Source organism: Daphnia pulex, chromosome 9 (assembly GCF_021134715.1).
Source record: "Daphnia pulex isolate KAP4 chromosome 9, ASM2113471v1".
Lineage (NCBI taxonomy): Eukaryota > Metazoa > Arthropoda > Branchiopoda > Diplostraca > Daphniidae > Daphnia > Daphnia pulex.
Window position 1 is genome coordinate 1,333,249 of NC_060025.1, and position 13,770 is coordinate 1,347,018.

Below are 13,770 nucleotides of genomic sequence, written 5' to 3' on the forward strand. Positions count from 1 at the left end.
TCTCTATTAGGCCATTTCCATTATCCTTCCTCTTTGCTACCAACATGGCATCCCACCGTCCCACCCTGTACTCAGCGCGTGTTAATCTCTTTAAAAGTGGATGAAAATATGCAAAATTTTACAGAACATAAGGAATTTTAGTTGCCGTTGATATTGTCAAGAGTTTTTTTTTGCATTTATTTAGAGTGGTGTTTGTGTTCGATAATTAAGTGTTCTGATTCTGATATGTGATATTATCACCATGCATATCTCAAAAGCACGCCGAGTTGTATTGCAGACTATTCAGACTCCTCTCTTTTCTCCTTATGGTAAAACAAGATCTAGAAATGTTCCGGTATTATGTAGTTAAACACAATGAATCAAGGCTTGCAGTTATGAATATCAAGTTATGAAGACTGCGTTGATGTATTCACAGAAATCTAGTTTCACGCTCCTTATCAGGTACTGTTCTTAGGCTGTGAGGAATTTTTTAAAAGCTCTTCAAACACATCAACCATATCTCAGTATCTTTGTTTTTATCATTTTATTCAACCAAATATAATTTTAATATGACATGAAAGTAAGTCTGTATTAACCATAGAGTGATCACCATAATTACACACACATCTGTGTTTTACTTTTCCTAGATGTGACTGTTTTACCATCCGCTTATATTTATGGATCATGGGCATTCCCATACCAATCCTAGTTTTCACAAATGACAAATGACTTCTGGATTTTTCCTATAAACCACAACAACTTTATGCAAACGGTTAGTGTAACATGTTTACTTTGCCACCATATCAAGCTCAAAAAATATAAACTAGTAAATTGAATATTTCTTATTTTAACAGATTCTCTCTTGAGTAGTATTTCTGAAAATTCGTTTCCTTATTCCCAACAATAAGCTGTAGCAAACTTCCAATAGCAGACGGAAGTAAAAAATGTGCTGCTAGATTATTTCTTGCCTTAATATGTAATTGAAAACAGTTTTTGGCTATTATAGTGATGTGATTGGCAACCAGCCAACCACCAAAATTCTATTAAATCACCAGTCATCACAGCCACCACCATCAATCATCTGTAACTGTAAGTTATGTTGACATAGAATTTAGAGAATTCAATTCATGTGTTGACAGCAGTTTTGATTATTTTGTTTTGTTTCTTATTAGGTTTTGTGTATTAGACTGAAAGAGAATCAGCATCCTGGTTTTCCTTCCAGGAAAGAGGAAAAGGACAAAGAGATCATAATTAGGTTCTTTGTTTATTAACCTGTTGGCTGATGCTACCCCTTGAATTTCCCTCTTAAGTTCAGACTAAGAATGGGCCGTTCATCTTAATTTTTGTTTACTGACGCTACAATCTTCTTTGAAGATTTTGCTATATAATGACATACATTCTCATTTCAGGTTAATACTGCGCCGCTATTCCCTGGACTTCATCCATTGGTGGAAACTGACAAGAGATCAACGACGACTGACTGGCTGACGTGCTGTGATTCAACAGTACTGCACACTTGCGTGCGTTCCTTCCGTCGCTCCGAGTTGTGCCTGCTCCAGCTACGCGTCCAGCATCATTCGACTACCCAACGGACCACTGGGTGGGTCAACCTTCACTGATTCCTATAACTGTTCTCAACGCAGCATAGAGTTTTAATCTTAAGATTGTTGGATGCATCATTGTTGCTGTGTGTCATGGTGATTTTTTTCGGGACGACGAGCTGATGATTTGGGAGAGGAAACTATTGCGTGAGTATTGAATTTTTGTCTTTTATTTTTGTTCTGTTTGTTGGTTCAATCCTGGTTCAATACTGAAGTATTCAGTTGAGTCAATTACTGAAGTATTCTGCTTTGATCGTTTTAAGCCCATTTTTGTTAATTTTTAGTTTTACTTTGTACATTTCTAATGATCCAATCCAAGCTGCTCACTTGTTAATTAACCACATTGAAATTATGAGTCATTCCCGGTACTGCCAGCCTATTTAATGTTCAGTAAGTTAAAGTGAGCGTCCACTGAACGTCTGATCCTGAATAAATTAAGAATGCAAGTTATCGTTTATATTCCTACATTATTCTTTTTCTGCTTGTAGTGAATTTAAATTTCATACTTGTTTTAATTTTTTTACTTCCATTCCCACATGACGAATATCTATACCCGCTGTTTTTTGGCGTTACCCACATTAAATTTACTCATTGTTTGGCAAGTTTTTCTATTTCATATTCCACATCTAGCAGTTGTACTAAACAAATGCTGGTTGTATTCATTTATTGGTCTATAACTGTCAACACACAACAGGATAATAATGCTGCACATATGTTTATGTGGTTATATGAATTGCTACAACTTTTGACATGGTTTGATTGTAGTAAAACATTGCTGGTGAAAAATAACTTTTAAACTCAAGCTAAAATAAGGATCGATATTCATAATATTACAGATTTGGTCCACCAGCCTTAAAATGATTTGAATTGAACTTTATTCACGAGCTTAATCAAAATTTAAAGAAATTCTATTTATTCCACTATTTCCATTCTGAACTAAATATTATTATGATATTTCCGTTGTTTGACTACAACTAGTTTGAGAAAAAGTTATGATATTAACAGAAAAATTACGCGATAAGAATTTTTTTTATAACCTACTGAATAATTTATTTACATATGAATACTGCTAAGGTTAACTGTACTTCTTCCATGTTATTAAATACAAGAAAAATGTATTCACTAATTTTTAATTGAAATTTCTCATTTAGATTCATAGTTCTGTCTATCAGATCTCTCAGGTGGTGGGTGAATGGTGTGGTGAAATCCATCAGCTTTCCATGCTGACAAATGGTTCATAATGTGTTGGACTGTGTCTTGACTCTTGACCAATTACCTGTAATTATCTCTGGAATTGAAGAATCACACAGTGTTATTATTTGTTTGGCACAGAAAGTTTTTTGTCACAATTGAATCAATCCTAAATCATGTAAGATCAGGTTACCTCAGTTGTATACTGCACAGATGAGATTTGAGTGCCAGATATGGAAGAGATTTGACATGATTGACAAATGAACAAACAACACAATGAAATGTGACACCACAGCAACAGCTTTAAGAACAGCATTCACCATCTCATCAGTCAGCATCTGTACTCCATTAACGGCTGGAACATGGTCATCAAGAGCTACACAAAAGAAAAATTCATCAGAAGGCAAAGTGCAGAATGACAGGAATGAAGTTAAAAGTTTAAAAGGTATCTAGCTGGAATCACGAACAGATGCCATAGACAAGGCACATACACGAATGTCAAACTGCCTTCTCATTGTAGAAACATTATACCTTGGGAATTTCGTCTCTTGTGATATGTGCGATGCTGCAGTGGATTTTTGGTGAAGACGAGTTAGAAATTGGAGGGGAGAATATTACGCGAGTACCAAAGTTATTTGTCTTTGTTTGTTAATTCTTTCAATGAGTGTCAACGAGCTAAAGCGGACATTGTTTACATGTTACTGTTGAACGTTTCTTTTTTCTGACGCTAGACGGCATAGCTTTTAATCAGTTTAGTTACGTATGGCACGCTATTATGGCAGCCATACCCTATGGCACGCCTATGGCACGCCGAAACCGACACAAAAAAAAAATGTTTAAAAAAAAAAAAAAAAAATTTACTAGCGCCATCTAGCGGCCAAAAAAAACAACTAGTGCAAATTTAGCGCTCTTCACACAATTCACTCTGTGTAATCACTATCTGAGTATCTGTAACACCTTTATTGGTGATTGTTTCACATTTTATACGTGTCTTGCTTGCCGTACAAAATTTCTTTTAATCCAGCTTCTTGAAAAACAATCTAGATACGAATCAAGATTTAAGAAATTAAATCCTGGCATTCAGGTAACTGGGCCGTCTGGAACGGGAACAAGGAGGTCTTCATCGATTGCTCAACCTCACGCTTCGTTATTGAATCTGAGCCCTGATAGCCAGATATATTACGATGGCCATTCGTCCCTTGCCAGATCGGTTCTGTAATATGAACAGAATGAACAGAAGGACGGTCTTTTATCAAGTGCAATCGCGCGTGTCGTTATTTACTTAAAACACGACTTGTGTTTGTGATTAACTTTACAATCTAAACTTTTGAACTCATAAACGTTATTTAGATGTCACCCTTATTTGCTTTCTACGTTCGTGACAGCCAGAACTCACACAAAAAATGCTACTCCAGTCTGTTGGAACGATCAATTTTCTACTTTTTAGACCAAGTAAATTACAGAGTAGCTTAGTTTACCGACGCATGATGATGGGCCCCAAGAAATGTGAGGATGCATATCACGTTATTCTCTCAAGTTTAAATTATTAAGCGCTATCTGACTCAGACAAGCTGTCTTCTAGTCTAGCCATACTGAACTGTCGTCATTAATTGGCACAGGCTAATCTTTCGGCATCGCAATCTTTCCAGCATCGTGAACTTTACGGGGCTTATTTTGTTACGAATGGAGCTGACTTTCAACATCCGCAACAACAAATTTATTGGAACCATCCAACGCTTACTACTTAATTAGTCGTCTATCAATTTAGCGCCACGTAACTATTGGCTAACCCTAATGCCTGTTGTAGGTTTCTTCTTCTTTAACTTCGTAATAGGATTGGTAAGGTGACACTAAACACTACCTAGGAGCCTACATTATTTATTTACCTAAAAGATTTTGTAATTCCTCCCGGGTAATCTGCTTAACCATTTTACTTCATTTATATAGCTGAAAAAGAAATTTTGTACGACAAGCAAGACACGTATGAAATGTGAAACAATCACCAATAAAGGTGTTACAGATACTCAGATAGTGATTACACAGAGTGAATTGTGTGAAGAGCGCTAAATTTGCACGTAGTTGTTTTTTTGGCCGCTAGATGGCGCTAGTCGATTCTTTTTTTCTTTTTTTTTTAACATTTTTTTTTTGTGTCGGTTTCGGCGTGCCATACACGCCGAAAGAGTCACAAACTTTAAATAAAAAAAAAATCGCCACAACGCTACCTAGCGGTCAAATATAAAACTGCATGCAAAATTCCCTTTTCTTGCCCCAAAACGCGAAATTTGTAACATAGGTGAATCATTTCATCTTATGAGTCAACAATCAACGTTAAGCTAGCTTCGAAAATTACCAATGATTCATAGGTAAACTCGAGTGATTTCGTCTGTAATAACTTGTCGGTGATGTGTGCTATTCCGTTTATATGTTGGATAACCTCAATGTTTCTCATCAACTCACAGTCAGAGTAAACTTGAAAGTCATGCAACCTACCGTGAGCTATATTGTTCAAACTCATTGTGTTCTACTGAATGTGTCATCAAAATGATACAGGTAAAAACCAACACTAGCTTTATTTCATGCTAAAACATATATTCTTCTCATGTTTTATTAGGATTAATCTTAATTATCGGCTGTTTCTATTGAACTTGCTAGATCACCGACTCCAGCATGGAACAATCTCTCATTCCATCTTATAGAGAATCTTGGATAACTGATTTGTGGTTTCATATGTATAAAAGTTCACTTGTCATGTTACTGAACTTTATTAATTGCAGTCTAATATGAATTTTTGTTTTATTTACAGGTTTCTAAATTGGCATGACTGACTATATGAGAAGTTATGTCCTTCCAAGAAAAGGACTTACAGTCAACAAGATTCCTTGTTTGCTAACCCGTTGGCTGCTACCCATGAATCTCCCTATTTTTCAACAACAAAAAAAGAGGTTTAATATTGTGATCATGCTATCATCATTGTAAGTTGTGTTTACATTGAATTTAGAGAAGTTGTCATACTAATAGCAATTTTAACGATTGTTTGGTTTCTTATTTAGATGTTGCCTATAAGACCAAATGTGTGGCATCTGGTTATCCCTCCAAAATAAGGCAATGACCACACGTTCAACGCGGATCATTCGCTTTGTCATCGAACTTGACTCATTCCATTTTCTGGATTGCTTAGGAAAGCTGATTGGTGTTACCTGTGTAACTTCATTGTCATGTCACTGAATTTAAATTTTGTTTACATTTTGTTTCTTGATTTAGCCATTTAGGTAATGACCGAGAAGATGCGGCCTACATGAACATCATTTAGGCGACCAGCATCATTCGACTACCCAACCGGCTTCTACTACCCTGCTCTCAACACAGCACGGAGTTTTACCCTTAGATTTTTGGCTGTTGGCGATGTGTGATGGCGTTTCCTTGGACAAGATGATGATTTGGCGAGAAAAATATTGCGTGAGTAATATACTTAAAACTGTTTGATTATTCTTTTACTTATTATAAAAATGTTTATTTTTATTTTTTCATTTACAGGTTCTAACCTTCAGGTTCCTAAATATGAAAAGTAATGTTCTTTCAAGAAAGTCAACGAGGTCCCTTACTCCCTTGTTTGCTAACCCAAAGGCTGCTATCCTTGAATCTCCCTATTTAGCTCCTTACACAGTCCCTCTTGATTTGAAGTATTGCTTTTTTTCGCTACAATCTTATTGAAAATGATTGTCATCCAATTAAATTTTCATTCTGCTTACAGAGTAATCCTTCGCTACTGATCATGGACTCCATTGGTGAAACTGAAAACCGACGAGAGAATGCTGTAATCCAAGACTGATAAATTGTGTAGTTAGATTAAATTACAAGTGCATTTCTGGGCTCCCTTCTTTTCTGTGGCCCCGTTTCCCTAACTAACCACTAACCAACGCCCGCCGGTGGTCACTCACCCGCTGTGAAACCAGGAGGAGGGGAGGGCTCTGGTTGAACGGGGACTTGGAAGGCGCATGATCCGACGAAAACTTTTAGAGGGTCATGAGTCTAACCCGGAAGCCTATTATGACTAATCGCTCCCCAGTAAAACTTGCCTCGCACTCTTCTCTCTTCTTCCATTTCCAGGTAATCTCCCTGGATCTACGCCGACACTGCATGTGCGAGTTTTAGCAAGCAATCCGTCACCCAATTTGACAAAAAGTGATAGTTTGTTTTCACGGAAATTTCGTCAGACGGTTACAAAATTTCTAATTCAACAATCTCATGTAGAAATTTGCATCTAGTCTACTGGTGCAAATTGTGATTCTTTAAGCTTGATTAATTTAGGTGATGTGTTAAAGAGCAATTGTGGGTAGCTTAACAATAGAACTAATCCACTTTTTCTGAATATTTCGGTTTTAGATCACTTTGTTGTTTTTAGATTTTCTTGTGATCTATCTTCAAAATATTCTAAAAAAGTGAATTAGTTCAATTTATTAGCTACTCACAATTTTTTTAACACATCTCCTAAATAATCAAGCTTAAAGAATCGCAATTTTCACCAATAGACTAGATGCAAATTTCTACATGAGATTGTTGAACTAGAAATTTTTTGACCGTCTGACGCAATTTCCGTGAAAACAAACTATCACTTTTTGTCAAATTGGGTGGCGGATTACTTGCTAAAAAGCCTCGCACAAAAAAAATTGTTTCGAACCGGACGCTCTGTTTAATGAATTGTTTATTTTGTAAGCGTTCCAGAATAAAATTGAGATTTACATATTATATAAATGGTTTATTTATTCAACAATAATAATAATATATTACAGATATTAGTGGGGTAATGGGGGTTTAAGGAATAGGTGTTGGTGGAAGTTATGGGGTTTAAGGAATGGATGTTGGTGGAAGTTACGGGGTTTGAGGATTAGATGTGGTTATATAGATAGGTATATGGATGTGATAGACAAAGGATTTTATTTCTACCTTATTAAAACAAACCACGACTTCTTCTAGTTAATGAAAATCAATTACCCCCCCCCCCATCTCCTCCTCGCTGGTTTCCCAATCGCGAAGGCATGTTTATTACTTGTTCAACGTAAAAATTCCCCGTACTACTATTTTTTTTCATTATCAACATATAAACGGTTAACTGCATAGACACAAATAACAATTAAAACTGGATGTAACTTTTGTGCACAACACCAGCAGTCCGGCACCAAGGAACAGCAACAGCATAACTCGATGCAAAAAATCTTTCACCAGTATAGGCTGCAACAACATGCCATATTGGACAGCAAAATCACTGCTACGTAAACATAAACCTATGGGCTATGACCAAATGAAAATAATGTTTGATCAATGAAAATTTTGTATAAAATTTAAAAAAAATCACTTCAAATGGAGTTCACCCAAATATTCTATGGCTATCTGATAACTATAGTTTAAACAAAAATTTACATGAAACTAGATTACTCGTTTAAGATTTCATTACAAATTCATTTGAAATTTGTAGTGCTCTGCAGCGAAACCAAAACATTCTTCTACAGTATCTGCCCATCTTGTTAACCAATTCCCCTTAAACAATCCATAACTCAATTTACATATGATCAAAGGAAAGAGCTGTTGACATGATGAAATCCCCAAATGTTAAAATTAAACAATGTAAGCAATTATAGTAGTCCAAGCATGATACTTCCCAAGTTAGAACTTATAATTTTATCAAATTACCATTTCAAGGAGTCTTCTTGCAGTTCTACTAGATGTCCAACATTTCGGCAACCACAATGCAGCATGATCCAGCGTCAACTCAGATATGGCTGATCCCAGAAGACTTGAAGCATGGGACTCTCCCACACTCCAGGACAACATCAGCACCAAAGACCGCATGCAACAGCTCAATTTAATCACACCTTTCACTGGATGACTGCAACGAATCCATGCACATATTAGACTGCAACAAAGAAGCGCAGACTTCACCTGGCTATTGAAAAACAAAAACAAGTTACTAACAAGGAACAGAATCTCATGTGACATAACAAAACAATAGAAGTATGAAGATAAACTATACAATCTCTCAGAATTACCTTGATTAATCTTACAAAGGAATTTGTAGTTGTCAAGTTTTACAATTTGAAAATAACAAATGTAATCTACATTTCCATAATGGTCTTAACTCATAATTGCAACAGAGAAGCAAAGGGGTCTACTCTCTAGTCATTAACTAAATCTGTAGCGATCAACTATCAGTTGAATGCAAAATAAAAAATATAAAAACATTACCAATTCAAGAAGTTTTCCTGTATGGGATAGCACCAGCTCTATAAACTGCATGCAGAAGCTGCAACTCCACCATGACTCGATCACACCTTTCACCAGTTGGCTGCAACAAAACCACATTTACAGCCATGAAGCTCAGAATTTGTCATGTATTCTAAATTTCTGCAACAGTTGAGCAAAGGGATCTCCATTTCCGACCTGAAAATCAACTAATAAAAGTAAAACCTATTGTATTATTGCAGGGAGATTGATCAACAAAATTACTTCACTAGCTCTGAAGTGTTTCTGCACGAGATGAGACGTACAGCTATCAATGGCCGACATTTCGACAAAATGGACAGCAGAATCGACCCACGTCAGCACATTTGGCCAAGTGAATTTATATGCCAGATTGCCTGTAAATTCATACAGAGACGTCAAAGATTAATTAAATTAAAGAAATCCAAACTAGCATTACCAATTACAAATGGCTAAAAATGTAGATCGACACCAATCAACTTGGAAGACCCTTTCAAGTCACGTCTCCGGAAACAAATGGCGAATATTTCTTCCTCACGAAGACACTCGCGCCACCTGGCGGATGGGGGGACAATCCGCCGTTGTTTTTCATTAAGTTGAGATTATCGCCGCTAGATGCGCTAAAAATTGGGAGAAATTCGAGGGGGCGGAATAGAGTTAGAAGGACCTGTAATTATCTCTGGAATTGAAGAATCACACAGTGTTATTATTTGTTTGGCACAGAAAGTTTTTTGTCACAATTGAATCAATCCTAAATCATGTAAGATCAGGTTACCTCAGTTGTATACTGCACAGATGAGATTTGAGTGCCAGATATGGAAGAGATTTGACATGATTGACAAATGAACAAACAACACAATGAAATGTGACACCACAGCAACAGCTTTAAGAACAGCATTCACCATCTCATCAGTCAGCATCTGTACTCCATTAACGGCTGGAACATGGTCATCAAGAGCTACACAAAAGAAAAATTCATCAGAAGGCAAAGTGCAGAATGACAGGAATGAAGTTAAAAGTTTAAAAGGTATCTAGCTGGAATCACGAACAGATGCCATAGACAAGGCACATACACGAATGTCAAACTGCCTTCTCATTGTAGAAACATTATACCTTGGGAATTTCGTCTCTTGTGATATGTGCGATGCTGCAGTGGATTTTTGGTGAAGACGAGTTAGAAATTGGAGGGGAGAATATTACGCGAGTACCAAAGTTATTTGTCTTTGTTTGTTAATTCTTTCAATGAGTGTCAACGAGCTAAAGCGGACATTGTTTACATGTTACTGTTGAACGTTTCTTTTTTCTGACGCTAGACGGCATAGCTTTTAATCAGTTTAGTTACGTATGGCACGCTATTATGGCAGCCATACCCTATGGCACGCCGAAAGAGTCACAAACTTTAAATAAAAAAAAAATCGCCACAACGCTACCTAGCGGTCAAATATAAAACTGCATGCAAAATTCCCTTTTCTTGCCCCAAAACGCGAAATTTGTAACATAGGTGAATCATTTCATCTTATGAGTCAACAATCAACGTTAAGCTAGCTTCGAAAATTACCAATGATTCATAGGTAAACTCGAGTGATTTCGTCTGTAATAACTTGTCGGTGATGTGTGCTATTCCGTTTATATGTTGGATAACCTCAATGTTTCTCATCAACTCACAGTCAGAGTAAACTTGAAAGTCATGCAACCTACCGTGAGCTATATTGTTCAAACTCATTGTGTTCTACTGAATGTGTCATCAAAATGATACAGGTAAAAACCAACACTAGCTTTATTTCATGCTAAAACATATATTCTTCTCATGTTTTATTAGGATTAATCTTAATTATCGGCTGTTTCTATTGAACTTGCTAGATCACCGACTCCAGCATGGAACAATCTCTCATTCCATCTTATAGAGAATCTTGGATAACTGATTTGTGGTTTCATATGTATAAAAGTTCACTTGTCATGTTACTGAACTTTATTAATTGCAGTCTAATATGAATTTTTGTTTTATTTACAGGTTTCTAAATTGGCATGACTGACTATATGAGAAGTTATGTCCTTCCAAGAAAAGGACTTACAGTCAACAAGATTCCTTGTTTGCTAACCCGTTGGCTGCTACCCATGAATCTCCCTATTTTTCAACAACAAAAAAAGAGGTTTAATATTGTGATCATGCTATCATCATTGTAAGTTGTGTTTACATTGAATTTAGAGAAGTTGTCATACTAATAGCAATTTTAACGATTGTTTGGTTTCTTATTTAGATGTTGCCTATAAGACCAAATGTGTGGCATCTGGTTATCCCTCCAAAATAAGGCAATGACCACACGTTCAACGCGGATCATTCGCTTTGTCATCGAACTTGACTCATTCCATTTTCTGGATTGCTTAGGAAAGCTGATTGGTGTTACCTGTGTAACTTCATTGTCATGTCACTGAATTTAAATTTTGTTTACATTTTGTTTCTTGATTTAGCCATTTAGGTAATGACCGAGAAGATGCGGCCTACATGAACATCATTTAGGCGACCAGCATCATTCGACTACCCAACCGGCTTCTACTACCCTGCTCTCAACACAGCACGGAGTTTTACCCTTAGATTTTTGGCTGTTGGCGATGTGTGATGGCGTTTCCTTGGACAAGATGATGATTTGGCGAGAAAAATATTGCGTGAGTAATATACTTAAAACTGTTTGATTATTCTTTTACTTATTATAAAAATGTTTATTTTTATTTTTTCATTTACAGGTTCTAACCTTCAGGTTCCTAAATATGAAAAGTAATGTTCTTTCAAGAAAGTCAACGAGGTCCCTTACTCCCTTGTTTGCTAACCCAAAGGCTGCTATCCTTGAATCTCCCTATTTAGCTCCTTACACAGTCCCTCTTGATTTGAAGTATTGCTTTTTTTCGCTACAATCTTATTGAAAATGATTGTCATCCAATTAAATTTTCATTCTGCTTACAGAGTAATCCTTCGCTACTGATCATGGACTCCATTGGTGAAACTGAAAACCGACGAGAGAATGCTGTAATCCAAGACTGATAAATTGTGTAGTTAGATTAAATTACAAGTGCATTTCTGGGCTCCCTTCTTTTCTGTGGCCCCGTTTCCCTAACTAACCACTAACCAACGCCCGCCGGTGGTCACTCACCCGCTGTGAAACCAGGAGGAGGGGAGGGCTCTGGTTGAACGGGGACTTGGAAGGCGCATGATCCGACGAAAACTTTTAGAGGGTCATGAGTCTAACCCGGAAGCCTATTATGACTAATCGCTCCCCAGTAAAACTTGCCTCGCACTCTTCTCTCTTCTTCCATTTCCAGGTAATCTCCCTGGATCTACGCCGACACTGCATGTGCGAGTTTTAGCAAGCAATCCGTCACCCAATTTGACAAAAAGTGATAGTTTGTTTTCACGGAAATTTCGTCAGACGGTTACAAAATTTCTAATTCAACAATCTCATGTAGAAATTTGCATCTAGTCTACTGGTGCAAATTGTGATTCTTTAAGCTTGATTAATTTAGGTGATGTGTTAAAGAGCAATTGTGGGTAGCTTAACAATAGAACTAATCCACTTTTTCTGAATATTTCGGTTTTAGATCACTTTGTTGTTTTTAGATTTTCTTGTGATCTATCTTCAAAATATTCTAAAAAAGTGAATTAGTTCAATTTATTAGCTACTCACAATTTTTTTAACACATCTCCTAAATAATCAAGCTTAAAGAATCGCAATTTTCACCAATAGACTAGATGCAAATTTCTACATGAGATTGTTGAACTAGAAATTTTTTGACCGTCTGACGCAATTTCCGTGAAAACAAACTATCACTTTTTGTCAAATTGGGTGGCGGATTACTTGCTAAAAAGCCTCGCACAAAAAAAATTGTTTCGAACCGGACGCTCTGTTTAATGAATTGTTTATTTTGTAAGCGTTCCAGAATAAAATTGAGATTTACATATTATATAAATGGTTTATTTATTCAACAATAATAATAATATATTACAGATATTAGTGGGGTAATGGGGGTTTAAGGAATAGGTGTTGGTGGAAGTTATGGGGTTTAAGGAATGGATGTTGGTGGAAGTTACGGGGTTTGAGGATTAGATGTGGTTATATAGATAGGTATATGGATGTGATAGACAAAGGATTTTATTTCTACCTTATTAAAACAAACCACGACTTCTTCTAGTTAATGAAAATCAATTACCCCCCCCCCCATCTCCTCCTCGCTGGTTTCCCAATCGCGAAGGCATGTTTATTACTTGTTCAACGTAAAAATTCCCCGTACTACTATTTTTTTTCATTATCAACATATAAACGGTTAACTGCATAGACACAAATAACAATTAAAACTGGATGTAACTTTTGTGCACAACACCAGCAGTCCGGCACCAAGGAACAGCAACAGCATAACTCGATGCAAAAAATCTTTCACCAGTATAGGCTGCAACAACATGCCATATTGGACAGCAAAATCACTGCTACGTAAACATAAACCTATGGGCTATGACCAAATGAAAATAATGTTTGATCAATGAAAATTTTGTATAAAATTTTAAAAAAAATCACTTCAAATGGAGTTCACCCAAATATTCTATGGCTATCTGATAACTATAGTTTAAACAAAAATTTACATGAAACTAGATTACTCGTTTAAGATTTCATTACAAATTCATTTGAAATTTGTAGTGCTCTGCAGCGAAACCAAAACATTCTTCTACAGTATCTGCCTATCTTGTTAACCAATTCCC

The 13,770-nt window shown here is 36.4% G+C and overlaps 3 long non-coding RNA genes across 12 annotated transcripts; 1 reads left to right on the forward strand and 2 right to left on the reverse strand.

Annotated features, from left to right (window-relative positions):
* The first annotated feature begins 216 nt into the window (after window positions 1-216).
* On the forward strand, window positions 217-2,182 carry LOC124202194. Of its 6 annotated transcripts, none has more exons than XR_006877969.1 (6): window positions 217-308; window positions 365-441; window positions 627-751; window positions 834-1,068; window positions 1,152-1,234; window positions 1,389-2,182. It is a non-coding gene; the product is annotated as an uncharacterized LOC124202194 (long non-coding RNA). The 6 variants fall into 6 exon arrangements; XR_006877968.1 differs by having other exon boundaries at window positions 272-441; window positions 834-925; window positions 986-1,068; XR_006877965.1 differs by having other exon boundaries at window positions 272-441; window positions 834-916; window positions 970-1,068.
* A 462-nt stretch (window positions 2,183-2,644) lies between these two features.
* On the reverse strand, window positions 2,645-3,545 carry LOC124202193. The gene is made up of 3 exons (XR_006877963.1): window positions 3,303-3,545; window positions 2,965-3,147; window positions 2,645-2,868 (listed from the first exon to the last, which is right to left on the reverse strand). It is a non-coding gene; the product is annotated as an uncharacterized LOC124202193 (long non-coding RNA).
* Window positions 3,546-8,523: 4,978 nt separating this feature from the next.
* On the reverse strand, window positions 8,524-10,385 carry LOC124202196. 5 transcript variants are annotated; one of them, XR_006877973.1, is made up of 6 exons: window positions 10,140-10,385; window positions 9,802-9,984; window positions 9,473-9,705; window positions 9,278-9,403; window positions 9,012-9,217; window positions 8,524-8,712 (listed from the first exon to the last, which is right to left on the reverse strand). It is a non-coding gene; the product is annotated as an uncharacterized LOC124202196 (long non-coding RNA). The 5 variants fall into 5 exon arrangements; XR_006877972.1 differs by having other exon boundaries at window positions 9,012-9,206; window positions 9,273-9,403; XR_006877970.1 differs by having other exon boundaries at window positions 9,273-9,403.
* Window positions 10,386-13,770: the final 3,385 nt, after the last annotated feature.